General features: G+C 46.7%; 1 pseudogene; it reads left to right on the top strand.

The window, feature by feature from the left end:
- Positions 1 to 366: 366 nt before the first annotated feature.
- Positions 367 to 23,711, top strand: LOC112872359 (annotated as a pseudogene).
- Positions 23,712 to 24,592: the final 881 nt, after the last annotated feature.

Genomic DNA, 24,592 nt, shown 5'->3' with positions numbered 1-24,592 from the left:
TTGACAAAAAGTTTTTCTAGTGGGGAACGAAATTAGTTTAGATTTCACTTTTAAAGATGTACTCCTTCCGTTCTAAATTGTAGATTATTTTAGCAAATCTTGATACGCAAATTTTGCTATGCACCCAGATATATGCTATATCTAAATACGTAGCAAAAATTATATATCCAGATTTATCAAAATGGTCTACAATTTAGAATAGAGGGATTACTCGTCAATGGGATATAGGTAGCAGGTAATTGCAACTAGTACGTGTAGGTAGTGTGGCTCCTGCCTCCCCTGCTGAGTGATAAGTCCATCCTCCATACGTGTTGCTGCAGCTAGCACATAAACATTTCCAGGCACCTGCTCTTGCCATTGTCCATCATGGCCATGCTCGTCATGAAGCCCATCTCTTTGATGCTCCTATACCTCCTCTTAGTAGGCGTTGCCATTAGCACCGCACCACTCACCGCCGGAAACAACGACCATCGCCAGTTCGTCTACTCCGGCTTCGCCAACGCCAGCCTCACCCTCGACCGGCACCGCATCGATCACACCAAGCGGGCTGCTCGAGCTGACCAACAGCACGGCCATGAGCATGGGCCGCGCCTTCTTCCCGGACCCACTGCGCCTCCGCGACCCATCGCCCACCGGCACGGTGCAGTCCTTCTCCGCCGCCTTCGTGTTCGGCATCATCTCCGTCTACCACATGATGAGCAGCCACGGCCTCACCTTGTTCGTCGCGCCGAGCAAGAACTTCCCCGCGATGCCGATACAGTACCTGGGCCTCTTCGACGGCTCCAACAACGGCAACACGTCCAACCACATCTTCGCCGTGGAGCTCGACACCTGGCAGAACATCGACTTCGGGGACATCAACAACAACCACGTCGGCATCGACGTCAATGGCCTGACCTCTGTGCGGTCCTACCCGGCCGGCTTCTTCCACGATCAGAATGGGACCTTCAGGAACCTGACTCTCAGTAGCCAGGAGGCGATGCAGGTGTGGGTGGAGTACGATAGGGAGAATGTTAGGAATAAACCCGGCGCTGTGTGTGTGCACGACGCTGGTGTGTGCGTGTGTGCCACTACAGGAAAACCGGATATTTTTGTCGGCCAGAAGCCGACGAAAATAGGCCTAATGCCGACGAAAATACTCGTTTTCGTCGGCTTCCCGACGAAATAAACTCAACGAAAATAGAATTATTTTCGTCGGTTGCCGACGAAAATATAGCTATTTTCGTCGACTTCTGAGGCCGACGAAAATAGGAGGATATTTTCGTCGGCCCACCGAGCCGACGAAAATACATTACACTATTTTCGTCGGCTCCTTGAGCCGACGAAAATATATGGCGTATTTTCATCGGCCCGTGGCCGACGAAATTACTGTGATATAGTTTCGTCGGCTACTTTGGCCGACGAAAATAGTGTAATTTATTTTCGTCGGCTCAGTGGCCGACGAAAATAATGGACTGCTGCCCAGTATTTTCGTCGGCCGGTTGGCCGACGAAAATACTAGCAGCTGCAGCTACCTGGTGCCCTATATAGGTCCTTCATCAATACAATCAGATCAGATTTATGAAACACATCAACATCCAATAAATATAATTAAAGAACGAGATACGATATCACATGATGTCGATAACCTCCAAAGCAGTTACTTAACATAACATACATATCCATAACCATAACATATCCAAAGCAAGTTATCCACCGAAGGACTTTCGACACGCTCCCCTGCTAGGCCTACTTAACGTACATAACATACATATCCAAAGCATAACATATGCAAAGCAAGTTATCCACCGAAGCACTTTCAACACGCTCCCCTGCTAGTCCTACATGCAAGTGCAAGAGCCTACAACGCGAAAACACAAATCAAGGAGGAGGGGTAATGTTATGTCCGCTGCCGCAGTCACCTCCAGAAATGTTACGCGGTGCCGATGGTGGCGTGGACGGGCTAGCAGAAACTCCTCGAGGATGAGTACTCGTCGAACCCTGATTATAGAAAAAGTTAAATCTATTTAGTACGCATATATAAGACAATTTGAGCATTGCTAGTTATACGATATAATTACCACTTGTGGAGACGGTACACGCGCAAATGGTACAAAATTCGGCGGTGGAGGAGGAGGCGAAGGAAGATGTGGCAAATTAAATTGTGAGCCAAGAGTAGCCGCTAGCATTTCCTAAAAACCGAAAGTAGATTAAATATCTTATAGCAATGAAAAGTGCATAAAGACTTGAAAAAATATAAAACTTGCATAGTACCTGAATCTGTCGATGCTGAGCGAAAAAACCTTGCATGTACTCGTGCTGTTGCCTTGCCCACTCCTCTTGCCTCTGCATCGCCTCTTCATGCTGCCTTATCTGCTCCTGCATTACAGTTTCCCTTTGACTTTGCCGTTGGTAGCCCCGAGAATTCTGAGTGGACTGGGAACACCTTGCCTCACTCAAAGCACCACTTGTATCAATAACTCCATTCAACATGCTAAACCTGCCATGTTTCTTCCCTCCCCCGCTTGAGTATAATGCACCGACATCCACATCACTTGTCCTCCAATCATACTCCTCCCCATGACGTGCCACCATTTCATCGCCATATCTCGCCTACCATTCAGGCAACCAATAATAAGATTATATTGAAATCATCGCTTAATTGAAATCATATTATTTTACTAATCAGAGTCTGCGTGGTATTGTCACTGCAAAGCAAATCTGGCTGTGTAGGATCTGGGCCGTGGTGGCCTCGAATGTATGTTTCAATATAGCTTGGTGCCACCCCACTTTGTGCCTCCTGATAAAGAAAAAATTGTGATATTGCAAGTAAGCACATAGTAAACAAATTGAAATAATAAACACGTACCATTCGACGAGCCAAACGAAGATGTCCATCAGCCCCATATCTTTGTGTAACCCATGGTCCTACTTGACGATTAGCTCTCTTCATTCTAGATTTTTCCACAAAGCTAGGTGAAGCCCAATAAGCACAAAGTGCTCGCCAAGCATCCGGACACTTTCTCAACCAAGGCAAACCGCTAATATCAACTTCAAGGTACTCATCCTCTCGAAGATATATCTCAGAAGCACCCAATTTCTTGTTCATATCTTGCAGCTTTATTTTCTTGTAGTACAAACAAACGCACTGTATACGAGCATTGGACATCATGTCCCTTACCACCTTCGTCGCTGCCTTGTCAAACACAGAACGAGCCCTATCTTGTAGGCACTGCTCCTCCCCCTCCGGCAAACGATACCTCTCCTAAAAAGAAAAATTAATTCATTAGTCAACTCATAAATGAATCCAATAGATATTAGTTATACAAGTTAGACAAGTTAAGATAAAAAAGTACCCAGAACTCATTCCAAACTCTCGCTGCTATCGTGACGCCCTGGTCATCCGATTGCAGCTTATAATGCTCCCACTTCAATGCAGGCTGAAGCACACCTCCAACTGTGACCATTCCTGGGTAGTGAAACCGACAAAGTGTTCCCAATATTGCATTCACAGGTCTTAACATATTTCTTCCCTCCCAACAAATATCGTCCCACTGCCTGCAATTATTACATGTTATCCATCATGTTTCTTACTTGAACTATACAATATATTAAATAAAACAATCACAATAATAAAATATATTACGTACCAATCCCCATGTGGCCTAATCTGTCGACGATTTGCTGGATTGGTTGCTGCAGGAGTCATCAAATTGTTGCCTCTAAATCTAAATGTGGTGTATTAGTTAGCTAGCTCATACAAAATTTTTCATGAAATGATCGTAAGTACCTGAACACAGTTTGTGCAGCAGTATCCTCCTCTTCATCCTCCTCCTCCTCCTCCTCTGCATCTCCATCATCTCCATCCTCGCACTCTTCTCTGTCCTCGCACCCATCTCCCTCTCCACTACCTCCATCGCCATCCACGTTCGCGACATATTCTTCCTCATCCGCACCCCTACCTTCCTCTTCTTGCTGTTCAAATACAAATATATATTTATTGTTATAAAAAATAATTTACATATGCAAACTACATATAACTTACTTGCATAGCCTCATCTAGACATCGCTGAAGTGCACTTCTTCGGCTCAGATGAGAACTGCTGCCTCTAAAGAGAGAAGGCATATCCGAAGATGCGGATCCATCATTCTTCTTTCCCTGACTCCTTGAAGATGAGGATACATCCTTCTTTCTCTTCCCCTTCAGAGCGTGCACAAATGACCTCATCCTAAAAAAATAAAATATGGTTAGTTAATATCATATGAAGCAATGGTAAATAAAAGATAACAAGTTTCATAAAAAAATTACCAAATAGAACACTATTAAGAAAAACTATATATAACATCACATTACATGTTAAAATTCCTCGGGGTCATCTTCTTCAGCTAGGGGGCCACCATGAGTAGTACCATGCCGCGTTTCAGACGTTGTGAATATTACTTACTTGCACGACGTGGCCGTTTCTTCTTTCGAACCTCAGAAACTATTACATCACCGGTGTCACCATCTAATCTGTCAAGTGCCATCCCAATATCAACTTCAAAGGCTCCATCACAGTCATTTTCCTAAAATGCTTCAGGAACAGTACGATCAAGCTCACATTCATCATAACCTTCATCTCCAGGAATAGGCAATCGACCTGGAGGACATACTCTCTGAACAATCCACCATGGTTCCAAACTTTCCAAACGGCATGGATACGGCATGTAATAGACCATCTCAACTTGATGTGCAAGGACAAATGGATTGTAACCAGAAAGTCGCAATTTGTGGTTCACCTCCACTAAACCAAGTTTTTTATTATGCTTTACCCCAGAACCTAATTTACTATTGAACCAATCACAATAAAATAACACAACTCTTAAATCTTTTGACCCTTCAAACTTCAGCTCCACTATATTCTCAATGACACCGAAATACTCCGTGATAGAACCATCTGAGGCACTCGCGGTGGTCACAACTCCACTATTTGTTGTGGCGGCATGTGGATTTTTTGCTTCAAACTTGGTTGAACGGAACCGAAATCCGTTTATGTCATAACAATCATAACTCCTAGCAGTCGTGCTTCCATGTGAAAGCTGTCTTAGATCATCATGGACACTGCTATCCTTCATGCACTACAAGTTTTAAAATTTTATTAACTCATAACAAGTTATATAAATAAGGTAGTTAGAGTAAGGATGCTTACATGTCTTCTAAACCATGTGACAAAATTTGGACCACCACGTAAACCCTCACGCCGTAAGGTTTCGAGCTGTTTAGCAGTTGGTTGTCGTGCATATCTCCATTGTTCCTGATCAAACAACCTACAGATTCTTTATTTAGCACAAGTACATTGCTAAATGTGCTTCACATATGAGATATATGTCATGGTACTTACACAAAATATTTTTCCATCTCCTCCATATTTGTGTACATATACAACAATGCAGTATTCCATTCTTGTATGCACATTTCATAGACCAAACTAGCACCGACGGCCTTGCCAGTCCACTGAAACAGCTTGAGATTGCTCTTCGGTGTCTCATTCGAGGTGTGGTAGCGCGGTATATGAGCATTAATGTTATTTTCTTCTGCAAAATATGTGCTCGTGTAGTGTGAGATCTCCTTAAGATAGAATGCCTCGGCAATGCATCCCTCCACTCGTGTTTTATTTCCGATGGTTGCTTTGAGCTTCTTTAAGTCTCGTTCAACAAAGTACATCCACCTGTATTGTACGGGGCCACCCACCTCAGCTTCATAGGGCAAATGCACTAACAAGTGTTGCATTACATTCATGAAACCCGGGGGGAACACCTTCTCCATCTTACATACTAAGATAGGTATTTCCTTACTCAGTTTTCTCATTGTGTTCTTGTTAATTTCTTTTACACATAATTGCCTGTAGAAAAAACTTAACTCGGCCAACATTGTCCAGATTTCTTCAGGGAGGTACCCACGTAGCATCACAGGCAACAACCTTTCCATGATGATATGGTAATCGTGACTTTTCAGACCATTCATTTTCCCAGTTACAATGTTCACCGCTCGTTTCAGATTCGCTGCATATCCATCAGGAAATTTAAGGTTCTTCAACCAGAAAAGAACTTCTTTCCTCTCCGCAGGCTTAAGATAGTACTTAGCATGTGGCTTCCCCATATGGCCAGCTTCATTGGGTATCAGATTAAGGGTTGGCTGAACACATATTTCAGCTAAGTCTTGCCGAGCTTTGAAATTATCTTTAGTCTTATCTTTCAAATCAAAAACCATACTTATTATACTTTCTGCAACATTGCGCTCTTGATGCATTACATCTAAATTATGTGGAAGGATCAGAGCAGTAGCATAAGGAAGGCTCCAAATAGCAGCTATATGAGTCCAATTATGCTCCTCTTTAACCCCTTCAAACCCATCATCTGTGGCAATTAACCGACAATGGCTTGCTACAATCTCTTGACCGGTCAAACGCTTGGGTGGACCCTTAGTAACGATTGTGTCCTTGCGAAAGACATCTCGTTGAGACCTGAACGGGTGATCATGAGGCAAGAACCGACGGTGACAGTCAAAAAAGCAGAATTTGCCACCATATTTCAAACGAAAAGCATCTGTATCACCCATGCATATCGGACAACATAGACGACCGTGCATGCTCCATCCCGAGAACATTCCATATGCAGGAAAATCATGAATAGACCAAAGAAAAGCTACTCGCATATTGAAGTATTCCTTCCGACTGCTGTCGTATGTCCTAACTCCATTCCACAAGTCATGCAGCTCATCAAGCAATGGTTCCATGAACATATTCAAATGCTTATCGAGATTGTCAGGGCTAGGTATAATAAGCATCAAAAACACATACTCATCTTTCATGCATAATGATGGTGGAAGATTGTATGGAATTGTTATCACTGGCCAACATGAATAGGGGGCAGCATTTGAGTTAAAGGGAGTGAAGCCATCAGTGGCCAACCCAATACGCACATTCCGAGGGTCACTTGCAAAACTTGGATCATAATGGTCGAGGGCCTTCCAAGCCGTACCATCAGAAGGATGGCTCATGCATCCTGTGTTATTACGAATTCCCTCTTTGTGCCATCTCATATGTTTTGCAGTCTTCTGAGATAGGTACAACCGTTGAAGCCTTGGTTTCAATGGTAGGTACCGTAAAACCTTAACGGGCACACTTGTTATCTGTACACTTCCATCTTTTTTCACCACCTTCTTGTATCTGCACTTCTTACAAACCGAACAGAACTTGAGATTTTCATTGTTCTTCCAAAATAACATGCAATTGTTCTCACACACATGGATTTTTTTATACGGCATCCCTAAACCAGCTAACAACTTCTTTGAGTAGTAAAAGTCTTTCGGGAACTTGTGAGGTTTCGGAAGCATGTCCGAAATTAAGTCAACAAGATCATTGTAATAACTTACTGAAAAGTTGAACTTCGACTTTATAGCCATTAATCGTGTCACATTAGCAAGTTGTGACAAAGTGGTGGCCCCATATAATGGTTCTTTTGATGACGCAAGCAGACCAAAATATTCCGGTACCTCAGCAGCATTCTCAACCTGTTGGACAAAATCATCCATCATTGCATCCATCCTATCTTCGTTTTCCTCAAACCTATCAACTAGGTTGTATGGCTCCTTCTCCTGTGACTCCCCATGCTCATACCACCTCTCATAATTCGGCATGAAACCCCACTTGCATAGGTGACGCTCCATATCAATCTTGACTTGACAAGAACAATTCTGACACTTGTTACATGGACACTTTGCCAAACCACCACCAGGAGACAAGGAAAATACATGATCAACAAAAGCTTGTGTGTTGACCATCCACTCTCGCGTAGGCATTCCGTTACTTGTCCAACCATCATACATCCAACTTCGATCATCTCTCATTTTCTCAAACTAGCTACTTCATAACGAAAGTGAGAAATGTTACTTCATTAACAATATTAAGCAAACAATAATTATCAAGAAAATGTAACACAAATATTTTAAGAGTAATACAGTTTCTGGCCTTAGAGTAATGGACAACAATGCATCACTAAATTTAATAGTTATTCGGTCAGTTCAAAACTAGCATGAAACAGAACGGGCAAGCATACTTGTGGACGGCGGTGGGTCGCGGGGGCACGGCGTGGGGCCTCGGGGGCGGCGGCGGCGACCTTTTTATAGTTAAGGTAGGTGCGAGGTGGGCAGCGGCGGCGGCGGCGACCTTCTACAACAAGTAATGAAGATATAAAATTGTGCCAATTCACTTAGTTTCATATATGTTATTATACTCAATCTAGCCACATCTTGCCACAATTGTCATAGGCAGGTTGGTTTAAGTTATCAAGTGTATGTTTCATTTTTTTGTTTTATTTTTTTCAGCTGGGTCCTGGCTGAAAATCCTAGGAAACTAATCCCAATTGCAAAGTTGTTGAGAATCTTATCAAGACCTATTGATCCAGAGAAAATTAAGAAAATAGTAGCCTATAAGGTTGATACATAGTACTGTAATTAGCATGTACCTGAAATTAGAAGAGCCAAAAATGGGAAATCAAGGTCCTTGTTCACTAGCCTGACAAGGATCAAACAACATTAAGTTTGTAAAATGTTTTGTTTGGCATAAACATGTTTATCATGCTCTAAGTAATTTAGCTTTGAGTTTTGTTTCTTTCATTCACTACAAGACACCTATTAGCCAATAGGTGAATGATGTGGCATCGAGAAGTGGATAGTTTATAGGTACAAATCTGCTCCTATATTACACAAAAGTAAATATTTTTACATTGGTTGAAAATTGGTTCAAACTTTGAAGTTTTAATATAGAAAAATTATTAGCTCTTAGCTTATGCTACTATAACAACATAGTTTAATTGGCACTATAGTAGGATGCCAAGCCAAGAGGTAGCGATGTCTATAGTCTAAACAGATGTGCAAATTTTGATGTAAAACCAAAATAAAAATGTCAACCTCAGTCTTTTAGCTTGATTAGTGGCGCATTTCGGCACGAAGTGCTGGCTTTCTTCCTTTTCTTACAAAAAAGCTTTCGTTGAGACAAAGCAGGCAGGGCAACTAAACCCAAGATGGAAGGAGTTCACCCCTTTTTGTGTAGCCCTCGTGAGGGAATCAATCATGGGCAGATGAAGTCCCCGTGCTGCTTTTCAAAATAAGGAAGAAATGCGTACAGGAAGGATGGGCTCCGGGTCACTCTCTTCACTGATGCTTCGAAGCAGGGCTGCGGGGGGCGCGCCCCCGAGCTGAGGTGGCGGCGGCGGCGGCGGGCGCGGGGGCCGCGCGCCCGAGGCGGCGCAGGCGGCACCGGCGGCCGCGCGCCCGAGGGCCGTGCGGGGTAGAGGCGGCGGCGGGCGCGGCGGCCGCGCGCCCGAGGCGACGCAGGCGGTGGCGGCGGCCGCTCGCCCGAGGACCGCGAGGAGCGGAGGTGGCGGCGAGCGCGCGGGCCGCGCGCCCGATGCGGCGCAGGCGGCGGCGGGGGCAGCGCGCGGCCGAGGCGGAGGCGGCGGCGGCCGCGCGGGGCGCCGGCGGTGACGGCGGGGGCGGTGGGCCTAGGGGGAACGGGCGCGGGGGCCGGCGGATCGGAAAAGCTACTGTGCGCGCGTGTGTGGGAGCAGACAGATCGAGATCCAGCGCGCGGCGGTATTAGGATTAGGGCATGTATATTTTTGTCGGCCTGCGTCTGGCCGACGAAAACGGACGCTTTTTTTTGTCGGCCAGGTCCCGGCCGATGAAATTACCGTCCTTTGTTTCGTCGGCCACATGGAGCCGACGAAAATAGGAACACGTTTTCGTCGGCTAGCTTTGACCGACGAAAATAAATTATTTTCGTCGGCTTTTTGTGGCCGACGAAATACATAATATATTTTCGTCGGCTTCCTTCTGGCCGACGAAATTAATAAAGGCTGACGAAATTGCCTGAATTTGGTGTAGTGTGCGTTGTTCGTTCGTGCATGTGTGTGCATGCAAGTAGGTGTGTTGTGTGTATGCCATGGCAACATACGTGCGTGCGCGCGTGTGTTGGGTGGTGTACATTGCTTGCTGCGTGCGTTGAGTCAGTCGGTGCGGTGCCGCGTATGCTGCGCGGGTAATCGTTGCTGACGAGAGTTTGTTAAGCAAGAGCGTCACGATCTGTTGGAGTGGGCTGTGCCGTTTGGTCAAGCGCGTATGGCGCGCGTGACACCGCCGAGCCAAGCGGATCGTGGCGGGAGACCAGGGTGAGTGGAGTGTGTGCTCTAGTGCTGCCTGTGTCTATATATTCTTGTACGCTCTCTGTTTGTTAAAATATGAAGGCAATAGAGAAAAACGGCAGCGTGTGGGCGTTGCCGGGTGTTTGCACTACCGGACACGGCTGATTTGCCGAGTGCCTCGGGCACTCGGCAAAGACCTAAAGGCACTCGGCAAAGGGTTTGCCGAGAGCCCCACTCGGCAAAGGGCTCTCGGGGAAGCCGGGATCGGCAAAGGAGCCTTTGCCGAGAGCTTTTCCTCGGGCTCTCGGCAAAGAATTTACCGAGAGCCAAAAGCGGCCCTCGGCAAAGAAAAGTAGCCGTCACGGCGCACCACCGTGGACGGAGCCTTTGCCGAGTGTCACCGTCAGGCTCTCGGCAAAGGATCGAGTCCACGGCCACCCTGGTCGCCTTCTTTGCTGAGTGCCTAGACAAGAGCACTCGGCAAAGAGGGCATCCAGAGAGTGCGCCGTTCTCCCTCTTTGCCGAGAGCCACTGGAGCCAGCACTCGGCAAAGCTTGTTTTTTTTAATAACCTCCCTATTTTCTCTCCCTCCCCGGTTGGGAAGCCTCCATTGTACACATAATAAAAGCATCACAGAGCAATATCGCATAAGTATCACCAAATGTCTCATAATGCCACCAAAGCCACATTCAATGTAGCCAAGTATATCACAAAGTACACAATGAACAATCAAAGTACATTCAATCTAGCTAAGTCTCAAATGCAAATAAGTCCATCATCTATGCCGAAGGTGGCCAGTTACTCCGATTGGTCTGATTTGGAGAAATATATGGATCATTGGAGGCCGCCGACTGATTCTGCAACATATAGATGAAATGTATGAGTGAAACGACAAAATAAACGACATATTGAACATTGCATACTCACTGAAGTAGAAAACGGATCGGTGGGTGGTCTAGGTGGGGTGACGAAGGGAGGTGGCGGAGGTAGACCCATCACGGCGCCAAGACTCTGAATATACGCGAACATGCTCGCCATCCTCTGTCGGTCAGCCTCCCGCTCGGCCTCCATCTCCGCCCTCATCCTTGCCTCCAACTCCATATGTTCTCTCCTCTCTTCTTCCAGCTGAGCCTGCAAAATTTTTACCCCAATATTACAATAATACAAAAGAGAAGTTATGTAATATAATAGATAAAAAATGAATGAATAAGCAACAACCTGGAATGCCTGGAGACGGGTCGTCGAACTGTCCGGACGAGGTCGGATGCCTGCGCTCGAGCTCGTTTGCCGTGCTTTTATCTGAGATAGAGTCGGAGTAGAAGAGGAGTCGATCGCGCCGTCGCAAATCCAGTACCATCCATGCTTCTTTTCTCCTCCAACCTTCAAAATAATTTCAGCGTCAAGATCCTCCTGGGTCAGATCGTACTCTAGCCCGTGCACCTCCCTCGCCATCGATGTGTACTCATTGAGGCGAGTATAGATGCTCGGGTTGCTGTACGCCTCGGGCCCGTCCTCCGCGTTGTAGCTGACGCTGGATGTCGCTTTACCCTTGTGGGATAGAGCATACGCCATGAATTTGTTGCACTACTGCCCTCCATGTGCCGCCGACTGCGAGAAACAAGATGATGAGAAATCATGCATAGTTGAATAACAACAAAACAAGTAAAGTCGCGTACCCATGCTTGGGCGTACTCGGTCAGGTTACGGTTGCCTTGGTGGTGTGGCACACCGGCCATAGTCAGACGGTTCTCACGACACTCCTGGTGTCAGACCCGGGGCCACCGGGCTGGGCATGTCACGAAGTTTAAGAGATTAAGCCCGTCTTATCTCTTATTCATTTTGTTTGTCTCTTGTTTATCCCGTTTAAATAGGAGATAGAGCTAACCAACGCGAAGAGGATCTATTCGAGATCAGTTCTGGTGTGATCCCGCGGAGGGGGTTGGTTAGCATCTTTGTAACTCTGACCCCTCGGATATATAAGGGAGGTCAGGGACCCCCTCAAAAAAAGAGATCATTAGGTCATTCTACACCAAAGAGAATACAAACCACCATACAGGACGTAGGGTGTTACGCACCGCGCGGCCCGAACCTGTCTAAAGACTTGTGTTCTTTGCACCTTCGAGTTCCTGATCTCGGCGTTCCCTCACCCAAAACTTACCACCTTGGGTATATCCCTCGGTGGGCAGCCGGTTAAACACCGACACCTGGTGCAAAGCGTTCCAGTCGTCGGATAACCACTTAGCAACTATCTGCAGCCAGCACTCAGGAAAGTGGGCACACCAATGAGGAACCATCTACACGACATCAAGTAGAAGACATATTAGTAGAGGACATTAAGCCTACTTAATGTAAAAAGAAATCAAATTTTTGTATTTACCTGCAAGTACTGCTCCTCAGTCAACGTCATAGTTCTTGCTTGCGTCTTGGTGACCTTCTGTCCAAGGATGACGGCGTGGTAGTTGATGATTGACTGAAGGCGCTGCTCGTAGAACATGTCGGTAACGAGCTTTTTGCAGAGATACTCGGCAACCACATCCGCCTGCGCGTCCATCCCGGGCTGGAGTCTGTAGAAATCCTGCAATAAACACGATATATATATTTCAATCATATTATCAAGGATGTGCAACGAATGCGATATATTGATCACTTACCCAAAGCTCGCCCTTCACTCGCTCAGCCAAGTTGGGCCACTGTCTGCCGGCAACATCCCGCATGTCGGGGACGGCCCGGTAGTGCTCCCACGTATAGGCCGGACACGGCTCTCCGGCCAACGTGACCAGGCCAGGGAAGTGATCCCTAACCAGAAGACCCAAGATGCCATTCACATGGCGTCTGTGAGCACCAACGGGCCTCTCCACAACTATCCAGTTCCTGCACAAATGATTGATAAAAATTATTAATTTGTACCACAAATTTGAAATTATAACGTAAACAAGTACTGAAAATATGTAAATTTACTTACTTATCCCCTTCGGGAGCTATGATCGGGCGTTTTGCTTCAGGAATCGGTCGCTGGGGGAGACTCGCCGGACCTCACTGGTAGACGGTTGACGAACCAGAGGCCTCTGTGCCCTCCTCGTCTGCCTGCTCGTCGTCCCCTGGCCCCTCCTGGTGGACCACCTCGTCCGCCTGCTCGTCCTCCGCTCTGGGAGCGCCTCCTCCTCCTCCTCCGGGAGCACCTGCTCCTCCTCCGGCGGCACCTCCTCCTCCGGGAGGCACCTCCTCCTCCGGGAGCGCCTGCTCCTCCTCCGGTGGCGCCTGTGTTGTCGCCCTCCTGCCACTCCCCCTCCTCCTCCTGTAAGACGGTCCCTCAGCTGTCTCGGACGTCGGCTCACTGCTCCCCCCCGAAAACCTCTTGTAAAGGGCCGCTACACTCTTCTTCATCCCGCGGCCCACCATCTCTGGTGAATCACCTGCAATTAAAAGAAAATTAATAAGTACAGATAAATATATAATACATACTTAGATAAATACATAAAGAAAATAGAACATAATTACGTAATAATATAGTCTTACATTGACTAAAAATATTCATCGTAGTCGGGATTAGCTGGATCATAGTCCTCATCGTCACTATCAATCATGTCGTAACCAACAAGATAAGAAGACTCGGTGTCTTCATTTGCATTGTCTACTTGTAGTCGTTCTAGCATGTGTAAATCCTTAACGCTCTGCACCTCTTCCTCCTCCCCCGCATCATCAACCGCTTCAACTTCCATTTCATTTGCTTCGGTTAAGTCTATCTCGAATCGCCCTTGTAGCCCCTCTTCTTGAAAGAACTCTCCGTCATATATGTTTGGATCTAAGTTGTAATCATCATCGTTAGGGACAGGTACTCTACCGTGCGGTGATGTCTTGTACACAATATACCAACCCTTAAGATGCTCTTTGCTTTGACACGCATATGGGAGATAATAAACTCGTATAGCCTGTTGAGCAACAACATAGACATAATCTATGGTCATGACTGAATCCTGTCGAATTTCGACTAGCCCAACATTAGAATGCGTCCGTCTCATTGCTTGAGGGTCAAACCAATGACATTTGAATATCACGGGATTAAGTGGTTTGGAACCATAGTAGCTGAGTTCGTATATTTCTTCAATTCTTCCATAATACTCAATCCCATCAAGGCCGGGAGTAAACACCCCAGAATTTGTGGTCTTTCGATTGGGTTGACATTCCTCATGACAGCTTGTACAAAAACGATATCCATTCACGTCATAACCAGAATATGACTTGACCTTATATCCAAAGCCACCGGCCACCTGTCTCAACTCGGCACTCAAGGTCGCATCGCTAACGCCCTGCAAGTTCAAGTACGATTGGACAAACTAAGTAAAAGCAACTTAGAGTGAAAAGCTAAGTATGGGCTAGATTGGACCGTACCTTCTGTTTGAACCAAGAAATAAAATTGGGGGATCCATTTCCTGCACCTTGTTTGAGCAGGGTATCTAATTCCTGCTCCGTGATATCCCTTGATTGACGCCAGAATTCTTGAATAAATTGTTGCATGTACGGTGTCACCTCATCAAGGTTGGTCAACACATACGGCATGATCCGACACCACTCTTGATGACTCAACATCTTGGTGGTCGAACCACTTGCAGTTCCAAGTTGACCTTGAAAAAGGCTAAGTCTTGAGTCATTTTCGCTAGCATTGTAACGAGGCAGTGGATTATGCACACTAGGTAGGTTGTCACCATAGTATACTGATGTAAAGTTCGACACCTCCTCCAAAATGTATGCCTCGGCAATGGAACCCTCAATTTTTCTTTTATTTCTACATTTCTTTCAGAGAACCTTTAGGCATCTCTCAATTGGATAGCACCACCGACCCTGCACGGGACCCCCCATTCGTGCCTCATACGGGAGATGCAATATCATATGCTCCATCAGATTAAAGAATCCGGGTGGAAAGATCTTCTCCAACTTACATAACTACACTGGTGCGATTCTTTCCAAGTCTGCAACTAAGGTCCGTGATAACTCCTTTGCACAAAGCTGGCGGAAGAAGTAGCTCAACTCTGCAAGTACCAGCCAGACATGCTCAGGGACATAACCTCGAACCATCGCTGGAAGAAGCCGCTCAATCCATATGTGGTAGTCATGACTCTTCATCCCTAAGACTCGCAAAGTAGACAAGTTGACTCCTCTACTCAGATTAGCTGCATACCCATCAGGGAACATCAACGCCTTGATCCATTCTAGTACTTCTCTCCTTTGGGGCTTGCTCAAGACATAATCGGCCTTAGGCCTTCTCCATGTCTTTCCTCGTGCAGGAGGCCTCATTTCTAAGTTTGGTCCGTCACACAATGTTGCTAGATCCAACCTAGCCTTAACATTGTCCTTTGTCTTCGTGGGATATCCATGATTGTTGCCCAAAGTGCTTCAGCAACATTCTTTTCAGTGTGCATCATATCAGTGTTGTGTGGAAGGAGCAGGTCGTCATAATATGGGAGCCGAGTCAAGCCCGACTTATGAGTCCACATATATTGCTCACTATATCCCACAAAGCCACCCTCTGGATTGATCAAGAGACCATCTATCTGCTGACGAATCTCGGCACTAGTCCTCATCGGACTTGCACGGTCTGTCACTGTAACACCTTTTGTAAAGTTTTTGATGTCTCGTCTGAATGGATGGTCAAGAGGTAGGAACTGTCGATGTTTGTCGAACGCAACATACTTACCACCCTTCTGCAACCAAAGGAACCTAAGACGTTCCTTGCATACCGGACATGGGAATTTGCCGTGAACACACCACCCGCAGAATATCCCATACGCTAGAAAGTCATGCAGAGAGTATTGATACCAAACATGCATCTTGAAGTTGGTCTTTGTGGCCCGATCATATGTCCATACCCCTTCCTCCCAAGCATGGACCAATTCATCAATCAGAGGCTCCATGAACACACCCATATTATTCCCCGGGTGTCCAGGAATAATCAATGATAAGAATACATTCTGTCGTTGGAATGCTATGCCTGGGGGGAGATTGAGGGGAATCAAAAACATTAGCCAACACGTGTATGCGGCAGCCATCGCTCCATACGGATTGAATCCATCAGTTGCCAGCGCAATACGAACATTACGAGCATCACTGGCTTTGTCCCGATGAATGCTATCAAAGTAGGTCCATGCTTCACCATCTGATGCATGTACCATCTTGTCAGGATTGTATCGTTTCCCTTTCTTATGCCATGTCATCTGTTTCGCGGATTCCTCAGTCATGTACAGCCGTTGGATCCTCGGTATGGCCGGCAGGTGACGTAGGATTGTCACGGGGATGTCAAGCTGCCTCTTGTTGCCATCACCAGAGTCAACCTCCAAGAACCTAGAGGATTTACACTTCGGACAATACTTTTCTTCCGCGTATTCTTTCCTGAACAGGACACATCCGTTCGGACAGGCATGTATCTTGTCATACGGCATCTTGAGTGCACGAAGAAGTTTCTGTGACTCGTACATGCTCTTTGGCAGGATGTGACCCTCTGGAAGCAGGCTGCCAATAACTATCAGTATACCATCAAAGGTGTCTCTGCTCAGGCTGTACTGCGACTTCAACGCCATTAGTCATCCAATGGCATCCAGCTGAGAAACTTTTGTATGTCCATGAAGGGGTTTCTGTGCTGAGGCAAACATATCGTAAAACGCCTTTGCAGACCCCTTAGGCTCCTCCTCTACAAGTTCCTCAGCAAAGTGTGCCTCATGATAGTCATCTAACATGTCCACTACACCAGCCTCAGCATCACAATCCTCGACACGTGGTCTCACCACGTCATCTCTCCTACGATGGCCTTCACCATGATGGATCCACCGGGTATAGTTTGGCGTAAATCCATTAAGGAAGAGATGTTCCCCCATGACATCCTGTGTTTGTCTTTTCCTGTTAGCACACTTGCTGCATGGACAGAAAATTCTAGCCGCTCCTTTAGCATTCTCGCCCCACGCCTGTTCCAAGAATTCATTGGTGTTCTTAATCCACTCAGGGCTGACATCTCTCTTACTACGGTGACCAGTGTACATCCACCTACGGTCTTCCATCCTCTACTATACACAACAAAAACTAGTTAATATCAATTATATATGATATAAGACTAGTAAAACTAAATTAATACGAAGTCTCTATACTACTAGCGGCTAAAAGACGCAAACACCCCATAAAATAACCTAACTGGAAGTTACTAACTAATTGTCTAAAATTCACTAAGTTACTAAACTAGTAATAGGAGCACTTTAGTCGAGCACCACCACACGGTATACCACAATTCATGCAATGATAAGAATACAATTAAAGTGTAAGATCTAAACAAGTAATAGAAGCATCCATTGTCTATACTAGCATCCATCATATAAATACAATCATTTCATTCTCTATATCATTGCAATCATCTTATCCACTAGCAAGGCGGGGGTCGTCACCTAAACTGGAGGCGACGTTGCTGGCGGCGGACGGACGGTCGGCGACAGCACCCGAGGAGCGCTCCCCGGCGAGACGACGGCGTTGGGAAGCCAGCTGTGTGGGAGCAGCGGCGTCGGGGTGTGAGCAGCGGCGTCGGCGGCCTCGGGGCGGCAAGCCCGCGGCCTCGGAGCAGCAAGCTAGTGGCGTCGGTGTCCTCTCGCCCGAGCCTGCGCGGGGAGGCGGCGGTGCCCGAGCTGCGCGGGGAGGCGGCGGCGGCCGCGGCTGGACGTCGGCAGTGGAGCAGGCACAGGGCCTGGGCAGCGGCCGCCCGAGCGGCGCGGGTAGGCAGCAGCGTCCGCGGCTGGACGTCGGCAGCGGGGTAGGCGCCAAGCTCGGGGCGCAGCTGCGAGGCGCGCGGGGAGACGGCGGCGGCGCCTGAGCTGCGCGGGGAAACGGTGGCGGCGGCCGGACGGGCGTGGGCGGCGGACGGGCGTGGGCGGCGGCCGGATGGGCGTGGGGCGTGGGTGGCGGCCGGACAGGCGTGCGGCACGGCGGATGGGCGTGGGCGGCGGCCGGACGGGCGTGGGCGGCGGACGAGCGTGGGCGGCGGCCGGACGGGCGTGCGGCGCGGCGGACGGGCATGGGCGGCGGGCGGACGGGCGTGGGCGGCGGACGGGCGTGGGCGGCGGCGGACGGGCGTGGGCGGCGGCCTAACGGGCGTGGGCGGCGGCCGGACGGGCGTGCGGCGCGGCGGACGGGCGTGGGCGGCGGCCGACGGGCGTGGGCGGCGGCGGCTGCGAGCAAGAGAGATTGGATTTGCTAGGACTATCTGCGTCTATTGGGGCTGTGCGGGGAGGGGATAAACCCCTCGTTTGCCGAGTGCCCTAGATCTGGCACTCGGCAAAAAGGGGCACTCGGCAAAGACATCTTTGCCAAGTGCCAAAAATGAGATACTCGGCAAAGACGTCTTTGCCGAGTGTCAGATCTAGGGCACTCGGCAAACATTAGACTTTTACACCACTTATTCACCGGCCAATTTCTTTTTTTCCGTCTCTCATTTCGCACCACACATCCGCGCGCCCCGCCACCGCAACCGCCCGGCTGACGCGCCGTCCGCGCCCCCCGCCGCCGCAACCGCCGCTGCCGCTCCGGGCCCCCGCCGCCCGGCCGCGCCCCACCGCCCGCCCGCCGCGCCCGGCCGCGCCCCCCTGGCCCGCCGCGCCCGCCCCCCGGCCCGCCGCGCCCGCCCGCCCGCCGCCCTGCCCGCCGGCCACGGCCTGTCCGCGCGCCCCTGGCCCGCCGCACCCGCCCCCCCCCCCCCCCCGCCCGCCACCGCGCCCCGCTGCCCCCCCACCCCCGGCCCGCCGCGCCCGCCCGCCCGAGGTAAAACATCCCCTTTTATTTCCTTGTTCTTGTTCATTTTATGATAGCATAGTCAATTATAAATTTAGAATAATATAGCTTTTTGAGTAATATAGTATCAGATTTTGAAACAATTTGAGATCTACAAAATATAAATAGCTCTAGTATCCAATCGTAGATCATTTAGGAAAAATCTACAACGGGTTTTTCCCAAGCACGTATATATGTTAGTTGTATCCTCTGCCGAGCAGCCTTGAGTTGCGATTGTGTCACTTTGTTTTGTTCATAAAAACTTGTATCATATGCAATTGATATTATTCTCGGCTATGTATTTAGAAAATAAGACATCTCTTTTTTGTGCATTGATCCATAATGTATATGGATTTTATTTCCTTTTTGGCAGGATTTCGTTCCATCAGTTTCAACAACTAGCCATTGTATGTCCGGTTCAATGTCAACTGAGCAATCGTGTGCAGATAACGCCGCTCTCAGCTCGAAGCCCCAGTCTGTTTCAGGTTTGTTTTAGTTGACTTGAGGTGTTCCAAAGTTAATTGTTCCAGTTGGCTTGATTCATGGCGGGACTAAATCAAATATCCAACAAGTTTATTGCATACAAATTTCCCAATGACTTATTGACTTATTCTTTCAGTTGAACAGCTAGTCGAAAAGAAGCTCACCTGCAAGGGTTAAGGTTTACACCCAGTCGGAATCATGTGGAAGCTCACCTGCAAGGTTTAGTTGTCCTTATAATTTGTATACGAAATTATTTGCACATTTCCAAAAAGTTCTGACGCAAGTTTTTTTAATATTATTAAGTGGATCGATCGAGCTGGAATATGAAATGTAAGTTTCTCTGCATCATGCAAATTTCTTTTTAACAGGAAAGTCAAAAGCAAGCTGGATTATAAATTGTAGGTTTCCAACTGATCCGATGGACATGCGAAGAAGAATCCTTCTTGCTTTGCATAACATAAAGTTTGCAAACCGTAATGATCAATGGAGAGCTACTGATCCTGATGTACTGGAAAGAGTACAAGGAACTCTACATACTGTGCATTGCAACTTGACTATCGATGATATAAAAGAACATGTTACTGCATTGGAAAATGATGTCAAACTCCATTTGGTAAGCATTGCAATCCATATCATAATCCAAAAATTAGCTTAATCTTAATACCCTTCCAATCCACAAGTTTTTTTTTGGTTTATGCAGGCACGTGATCACTATATTTCAGAGGATTGGCACACATATATTGCACTGTTCAACTATGTTACGCCTGCCTATATCCAAGACACCCCGCTGACTCAACTTGTAGACACTGATAATGTAGCCAATGAGCCTAATCCCGGAAAGAAGATGAAGATGACTTGCAACGCAGAGTCCACCAACAGGGGCAAGTCAGATTCAAGCATTGGTGAACGTTTTTCAAACCTGATGGAAGATAAAGAAATTGCCGCAGAACTCTTCAAGGGTCGACTAAGTATGGAAAATTGTTGTGACAAAGCTATGAGGTGTGGTTTCAAAGGCAAAGAACTTCGTTGTGTTATAAATTTATGCAGGTTAAATTGGGAGCAGCATCAGATATTCATGAAACTTGAAGATTCTGAAGCAAAGGACTATGCCTTAGAAGCTATTTACGGGTTTGTCCCGCCGCCACTGCCTCCGCCGCCGACCCAGTGAGTTGTATGAACGTTTCCGAACTTGTATGGACTCTATATGTTCATTTATGCTGGCTCAGGACATTTGAACTTGTATGAACTTTGTATGAATTTGTATGGACTTGTATGAGTATTGTCATATATGAAATATCTGTAATGTGTATTGTCATATATATATATAAACTGCATGTGATGTCTGTTGTGATATATATATATATATATATATTGGGACCATATACGAGAAAAAAATAGTCATAACTTTGTCACGTGAGCATCCAATTGGCAAGCAAGTTGCACAACACAACATCACACTCTCTATCCAGGCAATGAATAAAGTTTGTCCCTGTCACTGGTGAATTTCACCCGGTTCTGTTACTAGGAGCGATGCAAGAGGATGCGTTGTTATTCGGGAAATATTGTGATAATAAAGCCATAAAGGGAGCAGCCCCTTACCCAAAAGCTCCCACTCACAAGAAGCATCTAGCTAACGCGACGTCGATGGAAAAATATGAGCATCTTGGTCGCTGCGGCAGTTCCTGCTGCACGCGTGCGCGGGGTGCCTGGGCCTCCACGGCTATTGCGGCTAAGAAATTTTGACTCCTCATTTGCTGATCAGCCAAACCGATCACAATCGCTTAAATGATTTTACTGGAAATGACTAATCACTTCTAGTTGTTTTAAAATTTTATAAAAAGCAAATTTCTTCAGAAAATCATGAAACTTGTTGAGATGTAATGATATCATATGGGGAAGCTGTGATAAAAATTTAACGAGGTTTCGTGAAAGTTACAACATACGATGCTTATAAACCGAAGGTTATGCAAAGAGGTGTATGATTTCATGTGAAGGGCGATTAGCTGTTAAGCCTCGTAGATGTCAAATTTTCACGAAAGCTAATTAAATTTTTATCATAGTGTCTTAATATGATAACATGACATCTCGACAAGTTTCATAATTTTCTGACCAAATTTGCTTTTTATACAATTTTAAAACAATTGGAACACAATTTCGTCGCCATGTTTCTAGTCTTTTCTTCGATAAGGCCTCAACGCATGCTCAATAACGTAAATAATAATTTTTCATTCATTTTTTCCACTACTCGAATGACCACGCCGTTCAAATTTATATTATTCAAGAACTTCAATAAAATGAAATAAATTGCCGAAATATAGTAAACATTTCAAGTAATGAACAAAAATTACATATGTAGTTGAGGAGAATGTAGGATCACAATAGGGAAAAAAATTGGACACAATAAAGAAAAAAAATATGTTTGATTTGCCGAGTGTCCAAGCTTGGCACTCGGCAAATATTACCTTTGCCGAGTGTCGGTCAGCGGACACTCGGCAAATACACCCTTTGCCGAGTGTCAGACATCCAACACTCGGCAAAGCTAACGGCGTTAGTTCTCGTTCGCTGCTGATGGGTCATTTGCCGAGTGTATCTGTTTGCCGAGTGTCAGGCACTCGGCAAAATATATTTTGCCGAGTGTTTTTTTATGCCGAGTGTTGGGCGCTCGGCAAAAGGACAGTTTACCGTGTGTTTTTCTTTGCCGAATGTGACACTCGGCAAAGAAGGGGTTTGCCGAGTGCCCGACATATAGCACTCGGCAAACCTTTTGACACTCGGCAAAGCTGGTCTCTCCGGTAGTGTTGTGCGCCATTGCTTTGTTCCTCTCTGTTCTTTGTGTGTTTCTTTGTGTGTGAGTGCTTAGAGATTTCCAACAGAGAAGACACGGGTCGACGTCACCTTGGCTCCCCTCGCCATGGCCAAGCCTAGGAAGCCAACAGTGTCGGCCATCTGCAACCTCTCGGATGTGCTCACCGATGTGGCGTACATCGGCTTCTCATCATCGACAGGCAAGATCAACACACAGCACTACGTGCTCGGCTGGAGCTTCGCCATGAACAGCCCTGCTCCGTCCATCGATTTAACCATGCTTCCAAAGCTTCCACGACACCATCCCAAGGGTCGACGATCCTGGGTATTGGAGATCGTTCTGCCTGTAGCAACTGCAGCACTCCTCCTTTCCTTGGGTGCCATTGCTTTCTTACTTGTGAGAAGGCATTTCAGGTATGCAGAGGTAAGAGACAACTGGGAGTTGGATTTCGGCCCACACCGGTTCTCGTACAAGGACTTGTTCCATGCGACGGGAGGATTTGAGAACAAGAACCTTCTTGGGGTTGGAGGGTTTGGGAGAGTGTACAAAGGGGTGCTTCCGAGGTCAAGGTTGAAGGTAGCCGTGAAGAAGGTGTCGCATGACTCCAGGCAAGGCATGAAGGAGTTCATAGCAGAGTTTGTCAGCTTGGGACGTCTTCAGAACCGTAATCTCGTTCAGCTGCTTGGCTACTGCCGGCGCAAAGGTGAGCTCCTCTTGGTGTATGAGTACATGCCCAATGGAAGCTTGGATAAGTATCTGCATAATGGCAAAGAGGGTAACGTCGTGTTGAGTTGGGCTCAAAGGTTCCGGATCATCAAGGGAATCGCATCCGGGCTGCTGTATCTCCATGAGGAGTGGGAGAAGGTGGTTGTTCACCGAGACATCAAGGCAAGCAATGTGCTCCTCGCCTCCTCGATGACGAGATGAATGGACGGCTGGGTGATTTCGGCCTTGCAAGGCTGTATGATCACGGTGCCGACCCACAAACAACACATGTGGTTGGGACCATAGGTTACATTGCTCCAGAGCTAGCGCGCAGCGGAAATGCCGCTCCTGCTACGGATGTGTTCGCCTTTGGCATATTTGTTCTTGAGGTCACCTGTGGACAGAGGCCTGTCAATCACCAAAACACGCAAGATAGTCAGGTCATGTTGGTTGATTGGGTGCTTGACAAGGTGCAGAAAGGGTCATAAGGTGATACAGTGGATTCTAGGCTCTCAAAATGGGGCTGCTATGCTCACACCCTTTCGCCGATGCAAGGTCCACCATGCGGCAAGTCATGCAATACTTTGATGGGGAGATTCAGCCTCCAGATTTATGTTTCGAGGTGCTAGCCTGTATGCAAAGGGAAGGGTTGGATCCATACATCATTTCAAATCGGTTGTCATCGACAACAAGAATCAGCGCAATGCCGAAATGTCGGACGCTCCGGAGGAAGATGAACATGGTGTTTTGCCATGAATGACGTCCAAATGCATTTATTACACACCCTAAGAAGTATTGCATGTGTACGTAATGAGGCATATATATAGGAAGCCTACATACCTTAAGAATGTAATTATTAATTTTTCTGTAAAAACATTATGTGCTTGTGTTTTCTGGTTAGTAACTTCCTGCAGCACCTTTGTTTTGTATAAGAATCTCCTATCAAATAATTGATGGTGGTCACTGGTGCCAAAATTCACTATATTTATCCGTATAATGTCTTCTACCAATAAGTATTCACAGCTTTCAGTTATATATGCTTGTTTTTTTTACATTTGTTCATGTGTGGCATCCATGAGAATCATAAGGCCAGATGGATAAAAACCCGACAAGACAAACTAAGCAAGATGCAACCCATAGAAAAGATTCTTTTTTAATTAATTCATACATCGTGGAAAAGGTGCTGGCTACAACCAATTATATAAAAAATGTTGCATCTATCTACATGTATTCTGTCCGTTGAACAAGATTAGTGACTTGGAAAAGTCTCAGATTCAATCTGTAGTTTGCTGGGCAATAGGTAAATCATTGGATATTGCAATACCCGCAAGAGTATATTATTAGGCCACCGAGTAGGGAACTGAAAACTGGGGTTTTGTTTTACCTAGGATTCTTTGCAGTTTGGTCATAAATAAAAGATACACCAATATCTGAATGTTCTATGATAAATAACATCTCAATTCGCTACATTATAGATGGAAAGGAAAATTATGCTGATTAAATTACAACGGTGGCCTATTTCGAAATATAAATTTTATAGAAACAAAAAGTCAATTTCTGCGAGAGTCGAGAAAGAAAAGTAATCGCCTGATTGGGTTCTAAGTTGTTGGAGTTCATGTAAAAACATATTTGAAATACTAG

The sequence above is a fragment of the Panicum hallii genome, chromosome 8 (assembly GCF_002211085.1).
Source record: "Panicum hallii strain FIL2 chromosome 8, PHallii_v3.1, whole genome shotgun sequence".
In the NCBI taxonomy this organism is placed as follows: Eukaryota; Viridiplantae; Streptophyta; class Magnoliopsida; order Poales; family Poaceae; genus Panicum; species Panicum hallii.
The sequence above is the reverse complement of the archived record's forward strand: the minus strand, read 5'-3'. Positions and strand labels throughout refer to the sequence as shown.